Here is a 22,203-nt window from a genome sequence, read left to right on the forward strand (position 1 = left end):
AGGCTGGGTACAGTGCACGTTCTGTCATATAGAGGTCAGATCGGGGCATATAGGGGGAGATTTATTAAAACCTTTGCAGAGGAAAAGCCTTCTGCAAAACGATCTGATTGGTTGCTATGGGCGACTGCACCGCTCTTTCTCTGCACAGGTTTGATGAATCTCCTCTATAATACAGTATATTATTGGGCAGCTGTCACATGTTTTCTGTAAATAAGACTGACAGCACAGCCAAAGTGTATATACACATGGCAGACCTCAGAGAAACTGTTCTTGACTCGATTTTACAAAAACACCAACTTTTATGGGGATAGGAATGTAGAGGAGGCCTGGCGGGAGTCCTCTGTATCCCTGGGCCGCAGCCCATTAAGTCTGGCAGACGTTTTTAAATTATGAAAAGTGCCCTCTTTTTTACTTGAGCCCCTGCCCTTCAAAATGTCTGTGCACGTCCCTGCCCATGTGTATAGCAGTGCAGAGCAGACAGACACACACATGGACGGAGGCCCTGGGAGGATCACCTAACTGGTAACACTGATCGGAGGGTGGAGCTGAGACTGTCACTGAGGATGCTGTGGGATTTTTGGGACTCGCAGCCTCCTGACCGCATCATTTTGGTTTGGGACAGCTGCAGAACCATAGGCTGTATCAGGGCATGCTGGGAGTTGTAGTTAGTAACTAACTGCAACTTCCAGCATTTCCTGACACCGAGTGAATAATATGCACAACACAAACTGGCAATCAGAGTGTGGCGTCAATGATCAATACTGTGCTGTGTGACATACATGGGTGGGCGCACGGGGCCCCATGATCATCTTTTGCCCGAGGGCCCCATAAGTTGTCAGTCCACCCCTGTGTAGTAGATGTGACCTGCAGTCCTATGTAACACCACAAATAACACAGTGATACCTCTCTGAGTACAGATAATGTATAGATGTGACCTGCAGTCCTATGTAACACCACAGATAACACAGTGATAACTCTCTGAGTACAGATAATGTAGTAGATGTGACCTGCAGTCCTATGTAACACCACAGATAACAGAGTAATAGCTCTCTGAGTACAGATATTGGAGTAGATGTGACCTGCAGTCCTATGTAACACCATAGATAACACAGTGATAACTCTCTGAGAACAGATAATGTATAGATGTGACCTGCAGTCCTATGTAACACCACAGATAACACAGTGATAACTCTCTGAGAACAGATAATGTATAGATGTGACCTGCAGTCTTATGTAACACCAGAGAGTTATCACTGTGTTATCTGTGGTTTTACATAGGACTGCAGGTCACATCTACTACATTATCTGTACTCGCGTGTGGGAGTTCTGGTGGCCGGGGTGTGTAGAGTAGGGCCCGACTTGGGGGGGGGGCGCCAAAATGGAGCTTCGCATGTGTTGGCAGAAATCTTTGCACCGGCCCTGCTTAGACGTGAGGTCAAGTCACCATGGGGGTGACGTGACCTCACGTCTAAGCGCAGCAGCGCAACGTCAGAGTTCATCGTGCCACTGATCAGTGCGCCCGCCGCCCTGGCTGCACTCTCTCTCGTACAGAGCCCCGCTTGTCCTCAGTGTACAGAGCCCCGCTTGTCCTCAGCGTACAGAGCCCCGCTTGTCCTCAGCGTACAGAGCCCCGCTTGTCCTCAGCGTACAGAGCCCCGCTTGTCCTCAGTGTGCAGAGCCCCACTTGTCCTCGGTGTACAGAGCCCCGCTTGTCCTCGGTGTACAGAGCCCCGCTTGTCCTCAGCGTACAGAGCCCCGCTTGTCCTCAGCGTACAGAGCCCCGCTTGTCCTCAGTGTGCAGAGCCCCACTTGTCCTCGGTGTACAGAGCCCCGCTTGTCCTCGGTGTACAGAGCCCCGCTTGTCCTCAGCGTACAGAGCCCCGCTTGTCCTCAGTGTACAGAGCCCCGCTTGTCCTCAGTGTACAGAGCCCCGCTTGTCCTCAGGTACTGCACCTAATGTGGGGGGAACTGTACTGCACCTAATGTGGGGAAACTAATATTCTTTAAAATGCATGATTTTACCTTTTATGAACGATAAAATGACGACGTGCTGGTATAATGACGTAACACTATGGGGCTGGTATGTAATTTTTTCCAGGGCTGGTTTTCACATCCAGTCCGGCCCTGCATACAATGTGCACAGAGCCGTACATTTACCACCTCTGGCTCCCGGCTGTAGCTTTTCCTCTATTAACTTCATCACCAGTGGGCGGAGCTACACAGACCCAACTGGAGCTGAAGTCAGGATGGGGTAAGTGGATGTCAGCATCTATAGATGGCTGGAAAGCTCATCTCAACAACAGGTTACAGTGAACCAGCAGTGTATACACATTGCTATTTTATTGTTAATTCATGCTGGGCAGGAGACAGAGCCGGACTGGGTGTGAAAACGAGCCCTGGAAAAAATTACATACCAGCCCCATAGTGTTACGTCATTATACCAGCACGTCAAAGAGTGCCTTATTTATAGATAAGACATATATAAAGAGCAAAAAAATTAGTTCCCCCACATTAGGTGCAGTATAGTTCCCCCACATTATGTGCAGTATAGTTCCCCCACATTAGGTGCAGTATAGTTCCCCACATTAGGTGCAGTATAGTTCCCCACATTAGGTGCAGTATAGTCCCCCACATAAGGTGCAGTATAGTTCCCCACATTAGGTGCAGTATAGTTCCCCCTCTCCACATTAGGTGCAATATCGCCCCCCCCCCACATTAGGTGCAGTATAGTTCCCCAAATTAGGTGCAGTATAGTCCCCCACATTAGGTGCAGTATAGTTCCCCACATTAGGTGCAGTATAGTTCCCCCACATTAGGTGCAGTATAGCTACCCCACATTAGGTGCAGTATAGTCCCCCACATTAGGTGCAGTATATAGTCCCCCACATTAGGTGCAGTATAGTTCCCCACATTAGGTGCAGTATAGTTCCCCACATTAGGTGCAGTATTGTTCCCCCACATTAGGTTCAGTATTGTTCCCCACATTAGGTGCAGTATAGTTCCCCCACATTAGGTGCAGTATAGTTCCCTCATATTAGGTGCATTATAGTTCCCCCACAATAGGTGTAGTATAGTTCTCCACATTAGGTGCAGTATAGTTCTCCACTTTAGGTGCAGTATAGTTCTACACATTGGGTGCAGTATAGTTCTCCACTTTAGGTGCAGTATAGTCCTCCACATTAGGTACAATATAGCTCCCCCACATTAGGTGCAGTATAGCTCCCCCACATTAGGTGCAGTATAGCTCCCCCACATTAGGTGCAGTATAGCTCCCCCACATTAGGTGCAGTATAGCTCCCGCCCATTAGGTGCAGTATAGCTCCCCCCACATTAGGTGCAGTATAGTTCCCCCCACATTAGGTGCAGTTTAGTTTCCCCACAATAGGTGCTGTATAGTTCCCCCACATTAGGTGCAGTATAGTTCTTCACATTAGGTGCAGTATAGCTCCCCCACAATAGGTGCAGTATAGTTCTTCACATTAGGTGCAGTATAGCTCCCCCACAATAGGTGCAGTTTAGTTCCCCACATTAGGTGCAGTATAGTCCCCCCACATTAGTTGCAGTACAGTTCCCAACATTAGGTGCAGTATAGTTCCCCCACATTAGGTGCAGTATAGTTCCCCCATATTAGGTGCAGTATAGTTCCCCCATATTAGGTGCATTGTAGTTCCCCCCCACATTAGGTGCAGTATAGTTCCCCCACAATAGGTGCAGTATAGTTCTCCACATTAGGTGCAGTATAGTTCTCCACATTAGGTGCAGTATAGTCCCCCACATTAGGTGCAGTATAGTCCCCCACATTAGGTGCAGTATAGCTCCCCCACATTAGGTGCAGTATAGCTCCCCCACATTAGGTGCAGTATAGCTCCCCCACATTAGGGGCAGTATAGCTCCCCCACATTAGGGGCAGTCTAGCTTCCGCACATTAGGTGCAGTAGAGTTCCCCCACATTAGGTGCAGTAGAGTTCCCCCACATTAGGTGCTGTATAGCTCCCCCATATTAGGTGCTGTATAGCTCCCCAACATTAGGTGCTGTATAGCTCCTCCACATTAGGTGCATTGTAATTCCCCCCACATTAGGTGTAGTATATAGTCACCCCCATTAGGTGCAGTATAGTCACCCACATTAGCAGTATAGTTCCCCCCACATTAGGTGCAGTATAGTTCCCCCCACATTAGGTGCAGTATAGTTCCCCCACATTAGGTGCAGTATATTTCCCACCACATTAGGTGCAGTATAGCTCTCCCCATTAGGTGCAGTATAGTTGCCCCACATTGGGCGCAGTATAGCTCCCCCATTAGGTGCAGTATGGTTCTCCGCATTAGGTGCAGTATATAGTCCCCCACATTAGGTGCAGTATATAGTCCCCCACATTAGGTGCAGTATAGCTCCCCCACATTAGGTGCAGTATAGTCCCCCACATTAGGTGCAGTATAGTTCCCCCACATTAGGTGCAGTATAGTTCCCCCATATTAGGTGCAGTATAGTTCCCCCATATTAGGTGCATTGTAGTTCCCCCACATTAGGTGCAGTATAGTTCCCCCACAATAGGTGCAGTATAGTTCTCCACATTAGGTGCAGTATAGTTCTCCACATTAGGTGCAGTATAGTTCCCCACATTAGATGCAGTATAGTCCCCCACATTAGGTGCAGTATAGCTCCCCCACATTAGGTGCAGTATAGCTCCCCCACATTAGGGGCAGTAGAGTTCCCCCACATTAGGGGCAGTAGAGTTCCCCCACATTAGGGGCAGTAGAGTTCCCCCACATTAGGGGCAGTAGAGTTCCCCCACATTAGGTGCAGTAGAGTTCCCCCACATTAGGTGCAGTAGAGTTCCCCCACATTAGGTGCAGTAGAGTTCCCCCACATTAGGTGCAGTAGAGTTCCCCCACATTAGGTGCAGTAGAGTTCCCCCACATTAGGTGCAGTAGAGTTCCCCCACATTAGGTGCAGTAGAGTTCCCCCACATTAGGTGCTGTAGAGTTCCCCCACATTAGGTGCTGTATAGCTCCCCAACATTAGGTGCTGTATAGCTCCTCCACATTAGGTGCATTGTAATTCCCCCCACATTAGGTGTAGTATATAGTCACCCCCATTAGGTGCAGTATAGTCACCCACATTAGCAGTATAGTTCCCCCCACATTAGGTGCAGTATAGTTCCCCCCACATTAGGTGCAGTATATTTCCCACCACATTAGGTGCAGTATAGCTCTCCCCATTAGGTGCAGTATAGTTGCCCCACATTGGGCGCAGTATAGCTCCCCCATTAGGTGCAGTATGGTTCTCCGCATTAGGTGCAGTATATAGTCCCCCACATTAGGTGCAGTATATAGTCCCCCACATTAGGTGCAGTATAGCTCCCCCACATTAGGTGCAGTATAGTCCCCCACATTAGGTGCAGTATAGTTCCCCCACATTAGGTGCAGTATAGTTCCCCACTTCAGGTGCAATATAGTTCCTCCACATAAGGTGCAGTATAGCTCCCCCCCTCAGGTGCAGTATAGTTCCCCACATTAGGTGCAGTATATATAGTCCGCACATTAGGTGCAGTGTAGTTCCCCCACATTAGGTGCAGTGTAGTTCCCCCACATTAGGTGCAGTATAGTTCCCCCACATTAGGTGCAGTATAGTTCCCCCACATTAGGTGCAGTTTAGTTCCCCACATTAGGTGCAGTATAGTTCCCGCACATTAGCTGCAGTATAGTTCCCGCACATTAGCTGCAGTATAGTTTCCGCACATTAGGTGCAGTATAGCTCCCCCCATTAGATGCAGTATGGTTCTCCGCATTAGGTGCAGTATATAGTCCCCCACATTAGGTGCCGTAAGCTCCCCCACATTAGGTGCAGTATAGTCCCCCACATTAGGTGCAGTATAGTTCCCCACTTTAGGTGCAATATAGTTCCTCCACAAAAGGTGCAGTATAGCTCCCCCCCCCTTAGGTGCAGTGTAGTTCCCCACATTAGGTGCAGTATAGTTCCCGCATATTAGGTGCAGTATAGTTCCCGCAAATTAGGTGCAGTATAGTTCCCCCACATTAGGTGCAGTATAGTTCCCCACATTAGGTGCAGTATAGATCCTCAGCATTAGGTGCAGTACAGTTCCCCCACAGACTTACAGCCTTCAGCCATATACAGTGTATGGCTGGAGGCTGTATGCCTGTGTACTGCCCCACTTCAGTGTTCCGACCACCAATCCGGGGTCACAATCCACTGCTATGGCCCATAGGGCATAGCAGTAGCTCGTGACCCCGAAGCAATCGTCAGAATACTGAAGATGACGTGCCGCTGGTCACTTACCTACCATGCGCACGCGTCCTCCTCACCCCTCCGCTCCGCTCTGCTCTGTTACTATGGGCGCACACACGGGACGTCAGTGACATCCCTGCGTGCACCACCTCCCGGCGGCCCCCGCGTTTTTGAGGTTAACATGGGGGGCCACCGCAGAGTGGTAACCGGGGCATCCTTGTGTCTAGAAAAATTTTCTCGGGACACAGGGATGTCCCTAATTAGACAGGTGCCCTCTGCGGGCACGGGGCACGGATCATGGGGCTCCATGAGCGCCAATGATCCAGCCCTGGTGGCCGCTGAGGGGAAAAGAAATGCACACAGCCACATCTCAAAGCGAGCCCAGGGCTGCGGCCCTCCGGGAAATATCACGGTGGGCCAGTCTGGGCCTGGCAGGAGATATACAATGTATATCTCCTGCTCAACATCAGTTAGAAGCAGGGAATCCTGTCAGTTTAGTGATGGGATTCCCAGCTCCTGTATATTATACACTGCTCAAAAAAATAAAGGAAACACTAAGATAACACATCCTAGATCTGAATGAATGAACTAATCGTATGAAATACTTTTGTCTTTACAGTTGAATGTGCTGACAACAAAATCACACAAAAATTATCAATGGAAATCAAATTTATCAACCCATGGAGTTCTGCATATGGAGTCACACTCAAAATCAAAGTGGAAAACCACACTACAGGCTCATCCAACTTTGATGTAATGTCCTTAACCCCTTCAGGACCAAGCCCATTTTGGCCTTAAGGACCAGAGCGTTTTTTGCACATCTGACCACTGTCACTTTAAACATTAATAACTCTGGAATGCTTTTAGTTATCATTCTGATTCCGAGATTATTTTTTCGTGACATATTCTACTTTAACATGGTGGTAAAATTTTGTGGTAACTTGCATCCTTTCCTTGTGAAAAATCCTAAAATTTGATGAAAAATTTGAAAATTTTGCATTTTTCTAACTTTGAAGCTCTCTGCTTGTAAGGAAAATGTATATTACAAATAAAAAAAAAATTTTATTCACATATACAATATGTCTACTTTATGTTTGCATCATAAAAGTGACGAGTTTTTACTTTTGGAAGACACCAGAGGGCTTCAAAGTTCAGCAGCAATTTTCCAATTTTCCACAAAATTTTCAAACTAACTATTTTTCAGGGACCAGTTCAGGTTTGAAGTGGATTTGAAGGGTCTTCATATTAGAAATACTCCACAAAAGACCCCATTATAAAAACTGCACCCCCCAAAGTATTCAAAATGACATTCAGTCATCATTTTAACCCTTTAGGTGTTTCACAGGAATAGAAGCAAAGTGAAGGAGAAAATTCACAATCTTCATTTTTTACACTCGCATGTTCTTGTAGACCCAATTTTTGAATTTTTACAAGGGGTAAAAGGAGAAAATGTATACTTATATTTGTAGCCCAATTTCTCTCGAGTAAGCACATACCTCATATGTCTATGTTAAGTGTTTGGCGGGCGCAGTAGAGGGCTCAGAAGGGAAAGAGCGACAAGGGGATTTTGGAGAGTACGTTTTTCTGAAATGGTTTTTGGGGGGCATGTTGCATTTAGGAAGCCCCTATGGTGCCAGAACAGCAAAAAACCCTCACATGGCATACCATTTTGGAAACTAGACCCCTTGAGGAACATAACAAGGAATAAAGTGAGCCTTAATACCCCACAGGTGTTTCACGACTTTTGCATATGTAAAAAAATATATATTTTTTTTCACTAAAATGTGTGTTTCCCCCCAAATTTCACATTTTTCCAAGGGTTAATAGAAGGAAATACCCCCCAATATTTGTAACCCCTTCTCTTCTGAGTATGGAGGTAACCCATAAGTTGACCTGAAGTACATTACGGGCGAACTACAATGCTCAGAAGAGGAGTCATATTTGGCTTTTTGAGAGCAAATTTTGCTCGGGGGACATGTCGCATTTAGGAAGCCCCTATGGTGCCAGAACAGCAAAAAAAAAACACATGGCATACCATTTTGGAAACTAGACCCCTTGAGGAATGTAACAAGGAATAAAGTGAGCCTTATTACCCCACAGGTGTTTCACGACTTTTGCATATGTAAAAAAATATATATTTTTTTACACTAAAATGTGTGTTTCCCCCCAAATTTCACATTTTTCCAAGGGTTAATAGCAGAAAATACCCCCCAAAATTTGTAACCATTTGCCCCCCTCTGGTGTCTGACAGATCTTTGGAACAGTGGGCTGTACAAGTTTTCATTTTCACGGGCCACTGTTCCAAAGATCAGTCAGACACCTGTGGGGGGTAAATTATCACTGCACCCCTCATTACATTCCGTGAGGGGTGTCGTTTCCGAAATGGGGTCACATGTGTTTTTTTTTTTGCATTTGTCAAAACCGCTGTAACAATCAGCCACCCTGTGCAAATCACCTCAAATGTACATGGTGCGCTCTCCCTTCTGGGCCTTGTTGTGCGCCCCCAGAGCACTTTGCGCCCACTTATGGGGTATCTCCGTAGTCGGGAGAAATTGCGTTACAAATTTTGGGGGGCATTTTTCCCTTTTACCTCTTGTGAAAATGTAAAGTATAGGGCAACATCAGCATGTTAGTGTAAAAAATTAAAATTTTTTACACTAACATTCTGGTGTAGACCCCAACATTTCCTTTTCATGAAGGGTTAAAGAAGAAAATACCCCCCAAACCTTGTAACGCAATTTCTCCCGAGTACGGCGATACCCCATATGTGAACCTAAACTGTTGCCTTGAAATACGACAGGGCTCCAAAGTGAGAGCGCCATGTGCATTTGAGGCCTAAATTAGGGATTTGCATAGGGGTGGACATAGGGGTATTCTACGCCAGTGATTCCCAAACAGGGTGCCTCCAGCTGTTGCAAAACTCCCAGCATGTGTGGACAGTCAACGGCTGTCCGGCAATACTGGGAGTTGTTGTTTTTCAACAGCTGGAGGCTCTGCATTGGAAACAGTGGCGTACCGGACGTTCTTATTGGGGGAGGGGGGCTGTGTAGGGGTATGTGTATATGTAGTGTTTTTAACTTTTTATTTTATTTTGTGTAGTGTAGTGTTTTTAGGGTACAGTCACATGGGCGGGGGATTACAGCGAGTTTCCCAGCGCAAAATTGGCTGCATCTCAAACTTGCAGCAAGAAACCCACTGTAAAAGCCTCGCCCATGTGAATGTACCCTGTACATTCACAGGGGTGGGGGGTGCACCAGCTGTTGCAAAACCACAACTCCCAGCATGCATGGTCTGTTAGTGCATGCTGGGAGTTATAGTTTTGCAACAGCTGGAGGCACACAGGTTAGGAAACACTGAGTTAGAAACAGACAATGTTTCCCAACCAGTGTGTCTCCAGTTGTTGCAAAACTACAACTCCCAGCATGCCCAGACAGCTGAAGGGCATGCTGGGAGTTGTAGTTCGGCAACATCTGAAGGGCCAGATGTTGCTGAACTAAAACTCCCAGCATGCCTGGACAGTCAGTGCATACTGGAAGTTGTAGTTTTGCAACAGCTTGAACAGCACAGATTGGAGACCATTATACAATGGTCTCCAAACTGGGGCCCTCCAGATGTTGCAACACTACAACTCCCAGCATGCATGGTCTGTTAGTGCATGCTGGGAGTTATAGTTTTGCAACAGCTGGAGGCACACAGGTTAGGAAACACTGAGTTAGAAACAATGTTTCCCAACCAGTGTGTCTCCAGTTGTTGCAAAACTACAACTCCCAGCATGCCCAGACAGCTGAAGGGCATGCTGGGAGTTGTAGTTCGGCAATATCTGAAGGGCCAGATGTTGCTGAACTAAAACTCCCAGCATGCCTGGACAGTCAGTGCATGCTAGGAATTGTAGTTTTGCAACAGCTGGAAGAGCACAGATTGGAGACCATTATACAATGGTCTCCAAACTGGGGCCCTCCAGATGTTGCAAAACTACAACTCCCAGCATGCCCAGACAGCCAAAGGCTGTCTAGGCATGCAGGGAGTTGTAGTTTTCAGACTCCTAGAAGCAGCAGTGAAGATCTTCACTGCTGCTTCTGAGGACCATATACTCACCTCCCGGTCCCGTTGCTCCTCGTCCATGTGGCCAGTCCCGAGCTGCTCCTCGGTCCCGCCGCTGGATCTGGTAAGGCTGCCGGTCCCCACGTGTTCCCCCACCTATGCCGCGAGCCCCCGCAGCCATCGTCCCCCGTTCTGCCCGACTTCCAGGGGGACCTGAACTTTCACCCTAGATCACTGTGATTGGTCCACAGGGACCAATCACAGTGATCGCTGACCAGGACCATCAATGGATGGTCCTGGGGGTGAAGCAGAAGTTGTCCCCTGCTGGAAACAGCGGGACTTCTGCCAGTTAACCCGTGCGATGCTGCGCATCGCCGGGTTAACTGAATGTCATTTATAAACGCCGGGATGCGCGAACGCACTGCACAACCCGGCGTTTATATATGACATTCTGCGGGAAGGGGTTAAAACAAGTCAAAATTAGGCTCAGTAGTGTGTGTGCCCTCCACGTGCCAGTATGACCTCCCTACAATGCCTGGGCATGCTCCTGATGAGATGGTCTCCTGAGGGATGTCCTCCCAGACCTGGACTAAAGCATCCGCCAACTCCTGGACAGCCTGTGGTGCATCATGGCGTTGGTGGATGGAGCGAGACATGATGTCCCAGATGTGCTCAATCGGATTCAGGTCTGGGGTACAGGCGGGCCAGTCCATTGACATGTGGTTATTGACATGCGATCGCAGCAACTATAATTATTCTTTTTTATTTTATTGTATATTGCTTATGTGTGTTTCTGGCAAGGGCCCTGTCGGAACACCTATGTAATGTCAATTTTATTGTTAGTAATAAATAATCTACTGTTCAACTGGTCATATGTGAATTTTTTGAATTTATATACTTAGAGAATTGTTTTGCTATTTTATACATATCTATTTTTTGGCACGACGGGTACGTGCAACACAGGCTACCTCGGTATATAATTTTAGTGGTGTAAGCCTCTCACCATTTTCTTTCTATATTGAAAGTTTAAAAGTAGTAAAAATCACACACACTTTATAAAACACATATTTAAAATACATTATTAATAAAAAGTTTTGAAAAATTAATTTAAAATATATATTATTTTTACAATTATATGGCCCCTTTATTTATTTTTAATATTGCCGGTTACATTTCTATGTCCCTGCACGCTCACATAAATTGGTCCCTGATTGAAAATTACTAAAATTGTCATTACTAAAAAATATAAATTTTGTTCCATCCCTACAATTTTTTCCATCCCCACCGTTTCTTTTTATAAATCTTTCCTATGGTAACCTGCAAAATTTGGATCACTGAAGTGAAAAAACAAGAATAAAAACCGCCCACAAAAACACCATTGTTAAAACACACATGGCTTTTTTTGTTGGGCGGTTTTTCACTCCCTTAGACTTCAATGGGAGAAAAACGCCAAGATTTTTCTGAAAAAACACTGAAGTCTCAACAAGAGGTAGTTTTTGAAAAATCTGCCAGGGTGCCCAAAATGGCTAAAAAGCGCCAAAGGGATTAAGAAAATGCCAAACTGAAAAACACCAAGTGGATATGGCATTTTGCTGTTCCCTATTGACTTGCACCTAACGTCTGGCCATGGTGTTCTTTCACAGAAAAAAAACCCATGTGGACGCTTTTTGGGGCATTTTTGGGTGATAAACCTTAGTGGAGGTCTAGCCATAAAGGAGAAGGAAATGAGGAACACGTTCTGGCACCATGTTAGCTCGGGATGAGAAAGTAGAAACACTGAGATTACATCAGGGTTGCCCAGGATACTTTGCAGCTAATAGCAAGATCACATGAGCACAGCACAACACATGACAATAATCGCTTGCATACAGCTCCTAGGCCAATCAGGAGACAGCATAGGGGTGAGTTTAGGAGACTAATAAAATCCTATACCCTACACTGAAGCTGCCATCTTGGAGAGAAAGCTGACCAGTGAGCAGTGCACAAAAGAACCTATGTGAAACTACTGATCCCAGAAAACTCTCACAAATATAATACATTTCAATTTGACCAAAGCAGTGTGCAGTGGTCTGACCATAGTGACCTGCATTACTGTGTCCAGTGGCTGAACTATAAATCTGAGCAGTGTGACTACAGAACGAGCCCATAGAAAGATATAACACTACAATACCAAGAAAGTTGAGCAATCCATTGTGCAGTGGGCTGTTCTCAGTGCCCACAAATTCCAGCAGAAGTAATCCACTAGTAGGCAGTAATCCCTCTACTTCTAGCATTAAAAGCAAATGTTGAAAAAGTTATCTGTATTTTCTGGAATTAATAAACTTGCATAGTATTTCTAGCTATGTTTAACATAAATCCGCATTTTTATTGTTGAGAGTGAATGTGGAATAGGCCTTTTATGCTAAGTTATCTATATTTCCTGCGTTTAATAAACAACCATAGTATTTGTAGTTGAGTTTAACATAAACATAACATAATGCATTGCTAGCATTGAGAGTTAATGTTGAATAGGCCTTTTACGCCAAGTTACCTTTAGTTCCTGGGTTTAATAAAAAAAACAGCATTTGTAGCTGGATTTCACATACATCTGCATTTATAGCATTGAGAGTAAACATGAAATAGGCCTTAAACATTGAGTTACCTGTATTTTCTGGGTTTAACCTCTTCAGGACATAGGGCGTATGGATACGCCCTGCATTCCGAGTCCTTAAGGACCGAGGGCGTATCCATACGCCCGTGGGAATTCCGGTCCCCACCGCTAGCCGGTTGGGGACCGGAGCCGGATGCCTGCTGAAATCGTTCAGCAGGCATCCCGACATATCGCCCAGGGGGGTCATTATGCCCCCCCATGTCGGCGATCGCCGCAGATTGCTGGACAATTCAGTCCAGCGATCTGCGGCGATTCCGGGTCAATCGGGTCTCCGGTGACCCGGAATTACTGGCTGTTCGGGGCCGTCTCTGACTGCCCCGAACAGCCAGAGCCTGCAGGGGTGAGGTGGCACTGGTGCCACCTCACGATCGCCCTGATTCGTCGGCCGGTAATCTCTTCCGGAGGACGTGAGCGGGTGCGGGACGTGCACCCCAGGTGCTGGGGACCCCGATCCCCGGCGTCAATGTTGGGATCGGGGCCCCAGGAGCAGCGGCGGCGGCGACGACGAGGGACTGACCTCATGCGGCGTGGATCGTTGGAGGTGAGTGACAGCCTCCTGCTGTTGCTTAGCAACAGCTCCCAGCATGCAAAAAGGGCATGCTGGGAGCTGTAGTTATGCAACAGCAGGAGGCAGACCACCACAACTCCCAGCATTCCCTTATGGGCATGCTGGGACTTATGGTTTTGCAACAGCTGGAGGCACATTTTTTCTATGGAAAAGTGTACCTTCAGCTGTTGTATAACTACAACTCCCAGCTTGCACAAACAGCTAAAGTGCATGCTGGGAGTTGTAGTGGTGCATTTGCTGGTTGCATAACTACAACTCCCAGCATGCCCGTTGGCTGTCGGTGACTGCTGAGAGTTGTAGTTTTACAACAGCTGAAGGCACACTGGTTGTGAAACTTAGAGTTTTTTTTTTTTTTTACCTAACTCAGTGTTTCACGACCGGTGTGCCTCTAGCTGTTGCAAACTACAACTCTCAGCAGTCAATGTACACCATGCACCGTACATGCTGGGAGTTGTAGTTTTTCAACAGCTGGAGGCACACTGGTTGTGAAACACTGAGTTAGGTCACAAACTCAGTGATACATAACCAGTGTGCCTACAGCTGTTGCAAAACTAAAACTCTCAGCATGTACAGTCTGTCAGCGTATGGTGGGAGTTGTAGTTTTGCAACAGCTGGATGTCCCCCCCCCCCCAATGTGAATGTACAGGGTACACTCACATGGGCGGAGGATTACAGTAAGTATCTGGCTGCAAGTTTGAGCTGCCGCAGCTCAAACTGCCAGCGAGAAACTACTGTGAACCCCCGCCCGTGCGACTGTACCCTAAAAACACTACACTACACTAACAAAAAATAAAATAAAAAGTAAAAAACACTACATATACACATACCCCTACACAGCCCCCCTCCCCTCCCCAATAAAAATGAAAGCGTCTGGTACGCCACTGTTTCCAAAACGGGGCCTCCAGCTGTTGCAAAACAACAACAACTCCCAGTATTGCCGGACAGCCGTTGACTGTCCAGGCATGCTGGGAGTTTTTCAACAGCTGGAGGCACCCTGTTTGGGAATTACTGGCGTAGAATTCCCCTATGTCCACCCCTATGCAAGTCCCTAATTTAGGCCTCAAATGTGCATGGCGCTCTCACTTTGAAGCCCTGTCGTATTTCAAGGCAACAGTTTAGGGTCACATATGGGGTATCGCCGTACTCTGGAGAAATTGTGTTACAAATTTTGGGGGGTATTTTCTGCTTTTACCCTTTTTAAAAATGTAACATTTTTTGGAAAACAAGCATTTTAGGTTAAAAAAATAATTTTTTTTTTACATATGCAAAAGTTGTGAAACACCTGTGGGGTATTAAGGTTCACTTAACCCCTTGTTACGTTCCCCGAGGGGTCTAGTTTCCAAAATGGTATGCCATGTGGTTTTTTTTTTGCTGTCCTGGCACCATAGGGGCTTCCTAAATGCGGCATGCCCCCAGAGAAAAATTTGCTTTCAAAAAGCCAAATGTGACTCCTTCTCTTCCGAGACCTGTAGTGCGCCAGCAGAGCACTTTTCACCCCCATATGGGGTGTTTTCTGAATCGGGAGAAATTGGGCTTCAGATTTTTAGGGGTATTTTTTGCTATTACCCTTTTTAAAAATGTAAAATTTTTGGGAAAACAAGCATTTTAGGTAAAAATTATTTTTTTACATTTGCAAAAGTCGTGAAACACCTGTGGGGTATAAAGGCTCACTTTATCCCATGTTACATTCCCCGAGCGGTCTAGTTTCCAAAATGGTATGCCATGTGTCTTTTTTTTGCTGTTCTGGCACCATAAGGGCTTCCTAAATGCAACATGCCCCCCAAAAACCATTTCAGAAAAACATACTCTCCAAAATCCCCTTGTCGCTCCTTCCATTCTGAGCCCTCTACTGCGCCTGCCGAACACTTTACATAGACATATGAGGTATGTGCTTACTCGAGAGAAATTGGGCTACAAATACAAGTAAAAATTTTGTCCTTTTACCCCTTGTAAAAATTCAAAAATTGGGTCTACAAGAACATGTGAGTGTAAAAAATGAAGATTGTGAATTTTCTCCTTCACTTTGCTGCTATTCGTGTGAAACACCTAAAGGGTTAAAATGCTGACTGAATGTCATTTTGAATACTTTGGGGGTGTAATTTTTATAATGGGGTCATTTATGGGGTATTTCTAATATGAAGACCCTTCAAATCCACTTCAAACCTGAACTGGTCCCTGAAAAATACAGAGTTAGAAAATTTTGTGAAAAATCGGAAAATTGCTGCCGACCGTTGAAGCCCTCTGGTGTCTTCCAAAAGTAAAATCATGTCAATTTTATGATGCAAACATAAAGTAAACATATTGGAAATGTGAATTTAAAAAAATTTATTCGTAATATCCATTTTCCTTACAAGCAGAAAGCTTCAAAGTTAGAAAAATGCTAAATTTTCAAATTTTTCATCAAATTTACGGATTTTTCACCAAGAAAGGATGCAAGTATCGACAAAAATTTACCTATGTTAAAGAAGAATATGTCACGAAAAAACAATCTCGGAATCAGAATGATAACTAAAAGCATTCCAGAGTTATTAATGTTTAAAGTGACAGTGGTCAGATGTGCAAAAAACGCTCCGGTCCTTAAGGCCAAAATGGGCTCCGTCCTGAAGGGGTTAATGAAAAAAAACATAACATTTGTATGTAGGTTTACCATAAAACTCTATTTCTAGCATTAAGAGTGAAAGCTGACTGGCAGTTTCTCTGCCACTTAACTAGTTGGTAAGTGACAAATCAAACCAAAAACATAAAAATATGAACAAAATCTTTTTCAATATAAAAAATGTCTGGTGAAGAAATGGTTGGATGAGGAAATGATGGAGGAAAGAGCACTGCTGCCGTGTACTCCGCCAGGGAGCAGAAAACATTACACCTGCTGCTGCTCCTCCAGATCCTTCCTCTGTCTAGCAGTAAAGATCTTGTCCACAGGCCTGGCTGCTAGACAGCAATTACAAACAACCTAATACAGATAGGTTTTTTATTTAAATTTTATTTTTTGTGACAATTCCGTATAAGGTTTAGGACTGGTGCAAGGATTTTTGCCACCTTTGGCAAAAGCTACTTTTACCGCCCCCTTGACTCCTCCCATTGACACGCCCCCACCTTACTACTGGGGTGAAACATTGTAACAAACCCCTCCTCATGTTATTCCCTTACTACTGGGGTGATAAACTGTAACAAACCTCCTCCTCATGTTATTCCCTTACTACTGGGGTGATGAACTGTAACAAGCCTCCTCACGTAATCTCCTTACTACTGGGGTGACACACTGTAACAAACCAACTTCTCATGCAATCACCAAATTACTGGGGTGGCAGCTTAGCAGCTGTCAGGATAATTCTCTTGCAGCGGGCAGAACGGCACCCCCCATCAAGAGGGCGCTCTAGGTGACTGCCTATTTTGACTGTAGGTGGAGCAGGCACTGATAAGGCTTTATTAAAGAAGGGGCATTCATTTTTTTACACGTTGGTTATTTATTTATTGTAAAACCTTTTTTTGACATTTTTTTTCTCCGTTTTTGTACTGTTGAGGGAAGCTGCGGTCGTCTGATCACTAGTTTAGTATACAGCAATATGTCTGTATGCTGTATACTATACCTGTCAGTGTGACACTGACGAAAGTTCTCCTGTAAAACTCGGAGGCCATAATCTGGTCTCCATCTACCATGACAACCATAAGGGTAACAGGGGAAAACTACCCACTACCCAAGAATGTACCTACTGCAAGGATACCCATATGTTCTAGGGTGGGAAGGGGTTTATTTTTGTATACATTATGTTATTTGAAAATTTGGAAAAGGGAAGTGATTTAAACTTTTTTAGGGGAGGAGCATATTCACATTTTTTAACACTATTATATTATTCATTATTTTTTAGTCCCCATTGAGGACTATTACATGTTATCTTTCTGCAAACACTCTTCAATGTTATGCCATAGCACAGCAATGATCAGCGCCCTGTTATTTCAGCCTGCCAAAACCGCCTGAAGGTGCTTCGGCCGCCATGTCAGCTTATCGGGACCCCGCAATTGCACTGTGTAGTTCCCTATAAGCACCCCTTAAAGGGGTACTCCCCTGGAAAACTTTTTTTAAAATCAACTGGTGCCAGAAAGTTAAACAGATTTGTAAATTAAGAAATATTAGAGAGGCTCTTATCTCCCAGACAACCTGTGACTCGGACTGCCCAAATAACACCTGTACCCAAGGCGCCAAAAAATATACAAAATCTATTGAACAATTGGGGCTCAGTGTCATGAATATTAGATACAAATTAATTTATTGATAATAAGATATTCATAATATTTATGTATTTGGCCCTGTGGGTCAAAAGACACAAATATTACGAATATCTTATTATCAATAAATTGATTTATATCTAATATTCATGACTCTGAGCCCCAATTTTTCTATAGATTTGTAAATGTATTCTATTAAAAAATCTTAATCCTTCCAGTACTTATTAGCTGCTGAATACTACAGAGGAAATGGTTTTCTTTTTGGAACACAGAGCTCTCTGCTGAAATCATGACCACAGGGCTCTCTGCTGACATCTCTATCCATTTTAAGAACTGTCCAGAGAATGGAGAAAATCCCCATAGGACACAAGTGCTGCTCTGGACAGTTCCTAAAAGAGATGTCACCAGAGAGCACTGTGGTCATGATGTCAGCAGAGAGCACTGTGTTCCAAAAAGAAAATAATTTCCTCTGTAGTATACAGACCCTAAAAAGTACTGGAAAGATTAAGATTTTTAATAGAAGTAATTTACAAATCTGTTTAACTTTCTGGTACCAGTTGATTTAAAAAAATAAATAAATAAGTTTTCCACTGGAGTACCCTTTAAGTACTGACACCATTATTTTAACATTTTTAGACCCCACAATCAACTTTGACTGTAAAACCTAAAAGGTTAATGTTGAACATGCTTTTGATGGTTATAATACAAAATCATAGTAAATATGTATATATATTTATTGGTATGTATGTATATATATAAGAAAGATGCTATTTCTTTCTATGATGTTTCCTCTCAGCCTGCCACCGAATAGATCCATTCTATAATTTCATCCTCGTTGATGACATATAACGGGTTTTCGAATGGATTCTCTGTAGAAAAGAAAATGTTATAAATTATTATTATTATAGTAAGTGACCACTTGTTTTAATGCTTTTCACCCACACTATAATGTGATATGTTGGGTTTAGTGCAGATGAGCAGCCATCAGTTTCCCTTTAAACTCTTATATATATATATATATATTTGCCTAAGTCATGTATCAAGACTTACCTGGGTCGGGCTCGCTCCTCCTCTTCTCCTTTCTCCTATCCATTATTTTTTGCCTGTTGTTATAAAGATGACATTGTACTATACTGTAACCACAAGGTCCATAATGGCTGATTCAGATTACAGAGAAAAGACAATAGATAAATGATGACAATAACTTACCAGATGTAGTTCACCACACAGCTAATGATAAACATCATTATAACTGCCACCACCAGCACAAAGTCTAACTCCAGCTCAGTCAGCGCCATCTTCACTCCTCTGTCTATAACCCTCAAAGGACTCAGTCAGCCGGTCAGCCTGTAGATACCCTAGGTCAGTACTGTGACATCATCATGATGATGTCGCGACCATAGTGTTCAGAATAAACATATGGAGGAAAAATGTCTGCAGCAATGTGAAATACCAGTGCATATATAAAAAATAGATTTCTTATTTTACCCAAAGTGGTTAAATTCTGAACAAAGTGTAATAAAATATGATATAACTATTACTTACACATAATAGTAATATTATTATGATGAGATCCTTTACAGGAAATCCTGTTTAACCCTTTAATGATGCAGGGTTGTTTTTACCTTATTAACTGGCCCTATTTTTCAAAGCTGCCCTATGTTTCCTTTTGTGTTAATAACCTTGGAACTCTTTCACTGATCCAAGTGATTCTAAGATTGCTTTTTTTTTTTTTTTGGGGGGGGAAACATTGTGACATACCTAGCATTTTTCTAGATTTAATATTATGTACATGACATTTATGGCATTCACTGTGAAGCAATTTTGTGGGTCAGTACGATTATGGCAATTCCTAATTTTTTTTTATATATATATATATATATACACACACACACACACACACACACAAGCAGGAGAATACAGCAGCACACTGCTAGCACAAAGGTATTGGGATGGACCATAAACTATGAATGTGCCTCTGTGCAGTCAGTTACCAGCCTTGTAAGGTCTGAAACATCCAGCACCTTATAAGATGGGTGGGGTAAAGGAACCAACATGGAGGCAGCCACTCCTCCCATATGTGTACCACAAAAAAGGATAAGTTGGCCAACACATACTGATACCAAACTATTGCATGGACCCTGCATACAGGTGCACGCTGCTAGGCTAAATATACACAAGCAGGAGAATACAGCAGCACACTGCTAGCACAAAGATACAGTTGGAACATGAAATGCTATATTGCTACAATGAAAAATTGGCCAAATGGTGAGCATTTCATGTTTCATCTATGTCTTTGTGCTAGCAGTGTGCTGCTGTATTCTAATGCTTGTGTATATTTAGCCTAGCAGCGTGCAGCTGTATGCCGGGTACATGCAGTAGTTTGGTATCAGTATGTGCGGGCCAATTTATCCTTTTTTGTATTACATGTATATATACAATATATACATTTTTTTTTAACTTTTTTTTTTTTTTTTTCTTCTTTTCCGCAAAATCTTTTGTTTCCCCTTTTGTTTTCCATGTTCTGACATCTATAACGGCATTGTGTGAGGACTTTTGGGTAATAATCTTCTTTTGGTACCATTTTTTGCTATACACGTTACCTTTGATCATTTTTAGTCCACTTTTTGGAGGCAAGGTGACCAAAATTAGCAGTTCATCTTTGTTATTTTCTTCTTTTTACATAATTCAATCTGCAGGATTAATAACATTATTGCTTTAAAATACAAGTGAGTCAATAATACATGTGGCAATACCTATTAGCCCAGATTTATCAAACTGTGTAAGAGAAAAAGTGGAGTGATTTTCCCACAGCAACCAATCACAGCTCAGCTTTCACATTACCAGAGCTCGTTAGCTGAGCTGTGATTGGTTGCTGGGGGGAGATCACTCCACTTTTTTTCTCACAAAGTTTGATAAATCTGGGCCATTATGTATATATTTTTTTATGATAAAATAGGGCTTTATTGGGAATGGCACATAAATGTATTTATTTTTAGACTTTATTCATTTATTGGAAACATGTTATTTATTTATAAAAAATTTTTTTGCTGTTATACTATGCTGCAGGAAATAAGATGAAAATAATACATTTCCGATGGCACTCACCATATGAGCAATAGTGTCCTTTATTCAGAGAGACAGGTCATGGACACAGCAACTGTCAGACAGGCTGTTTCATGCTGAACACAGCACATAACCTTGACCTCTGACATCTGTACTGCAGCATAGTATAACCTATGGCTATAACCTATAATCAGACATATGGCTGGACCTTACAGGCTTCTGTACTTGGCAGACAGGAGGCCATCAAATGGTGACCGGCTGCCATGGTTACCATCGGGACCCTGTAGAGCATACCAGCTGCAAGGATGGACCCATATATCCTGGGAAAATAAGGGGTTAAAGAGGTAGGTCTATCATAAATCCACATGTTATAACAAGGATGTCTGAACTTGTATCTCTGGATGGCTAAGTTTCCACTGGAATTTTTTTGGATGTTTTGCCCCAAAAAATGCCCAATCATTTGCACAATGTTTTTCCTTTGGAAAAACGCACTGGTCAGAGCCAGATGCTAGCAGGGAGTTAATAGGAAAATGTAAAATTCCAAACCCACTTTGCATTAGTGTTGAGCGGCATAGGCCATATTCGAATTCGCGATATTTCGCGAATATATGGACGAATATTCGTCATATATTTGCTAAATTCGCATATTCGTAATATTCACGTTTTTTTTCGTATATGTGAAAATTTATGAACTTCATAGCAAGTATACCAGTGAAACTTTATAGAAGCAGCAGAAGGGAGTGATCAATATTTGCAAATATTCGCATATGCGAATATTCGCATATGCGAATATTCGCCTGGCCGTCTCGCACAGTAGTATTGGAGCCTTCTTTAGACCACAGAAGCTGGAAGCAGAGAGGGATGATCACTGTGATGTGTACTGTGAAAAAAAAAATATATATACAATATTCATAATTTCGAATATATAGTGCTATTTTCACGAATATTCGCGAATATGCGATATATATTCGCGAATAAAATTCTAATTGCGAATATTCGCAAGCAACACTACTTTGCGTTTTAGAGTTTGGCATTTTTTCCCTGACGCCTGTGTTTTCCTGTGATTTGGAATCGCAGTATGCGAAAAACACACATAAAAAACACATACATAGGGTTCTCCGTCTTTTCATTATTAGCCAGATACCAACCAAGCAGCAACAGCCTGACGTTAAAAGGGTGGGCGAGGACCATTGTTACTGGCCCTCCCCAGCCTAAATAACATCAGCCTGTTAAAGCCTAGGCCCAGGAGAGTTATTTTTGATGCTTCGTGCCTGTTGGTACAGGCTCTTCCCGATACCCCTGTGGCAGTGAGTACCACGGTAATATCTGGCTGTAAGTGCTAGCTGTTTTTGGGGCTAATGCTAAACCTTAGCTTCGTAATGGATTCCACCTACACAATGGCTT

The 22,203-nt window shown here is 43.7% G+C and overlaps 1 long non-coding RNA gene across 1 annotated transcript in view; it reads left to right on the forward strand.

Annotated features, from left to right (window-relative positions):
* LOC130354258 (uncharacterized) overlaps nt 1-21,320 on the forward strand; it is a 24,486-nt gene extending 3,166 nt beyond the window's left edge. Inside the window, exons 2-3 of the long non-coding RNA XR_008888441.1 lie at nt 18,964-19,095; nt 21,032-21,320. This is a non-coding gene — a long non-coding RNA (uncharacterized LOC130354258). The remainder of the gene's footprint in view (nt 1-18,963; nt 19,096-21,031) is intronic.
* Nucleotides 21,321-22,203: the final 883 nt, after the last annotated feature.

The sequence above is a fragment of the Hyla sarda genome, chromosome 1 (genome assembly GCF_029499605.1).
Source record: "Hyla sarda isolate aHylSar1 chromosome 1, aHylSar1.hap1, whole genome shotgun sequence".
In the NCBI taxonomy this organism is placed as follows: Eukaryota; Metazoa; Chordata; class Amphibia; order Anura; family Hylidae; genus Hyla; species Hyla sarda.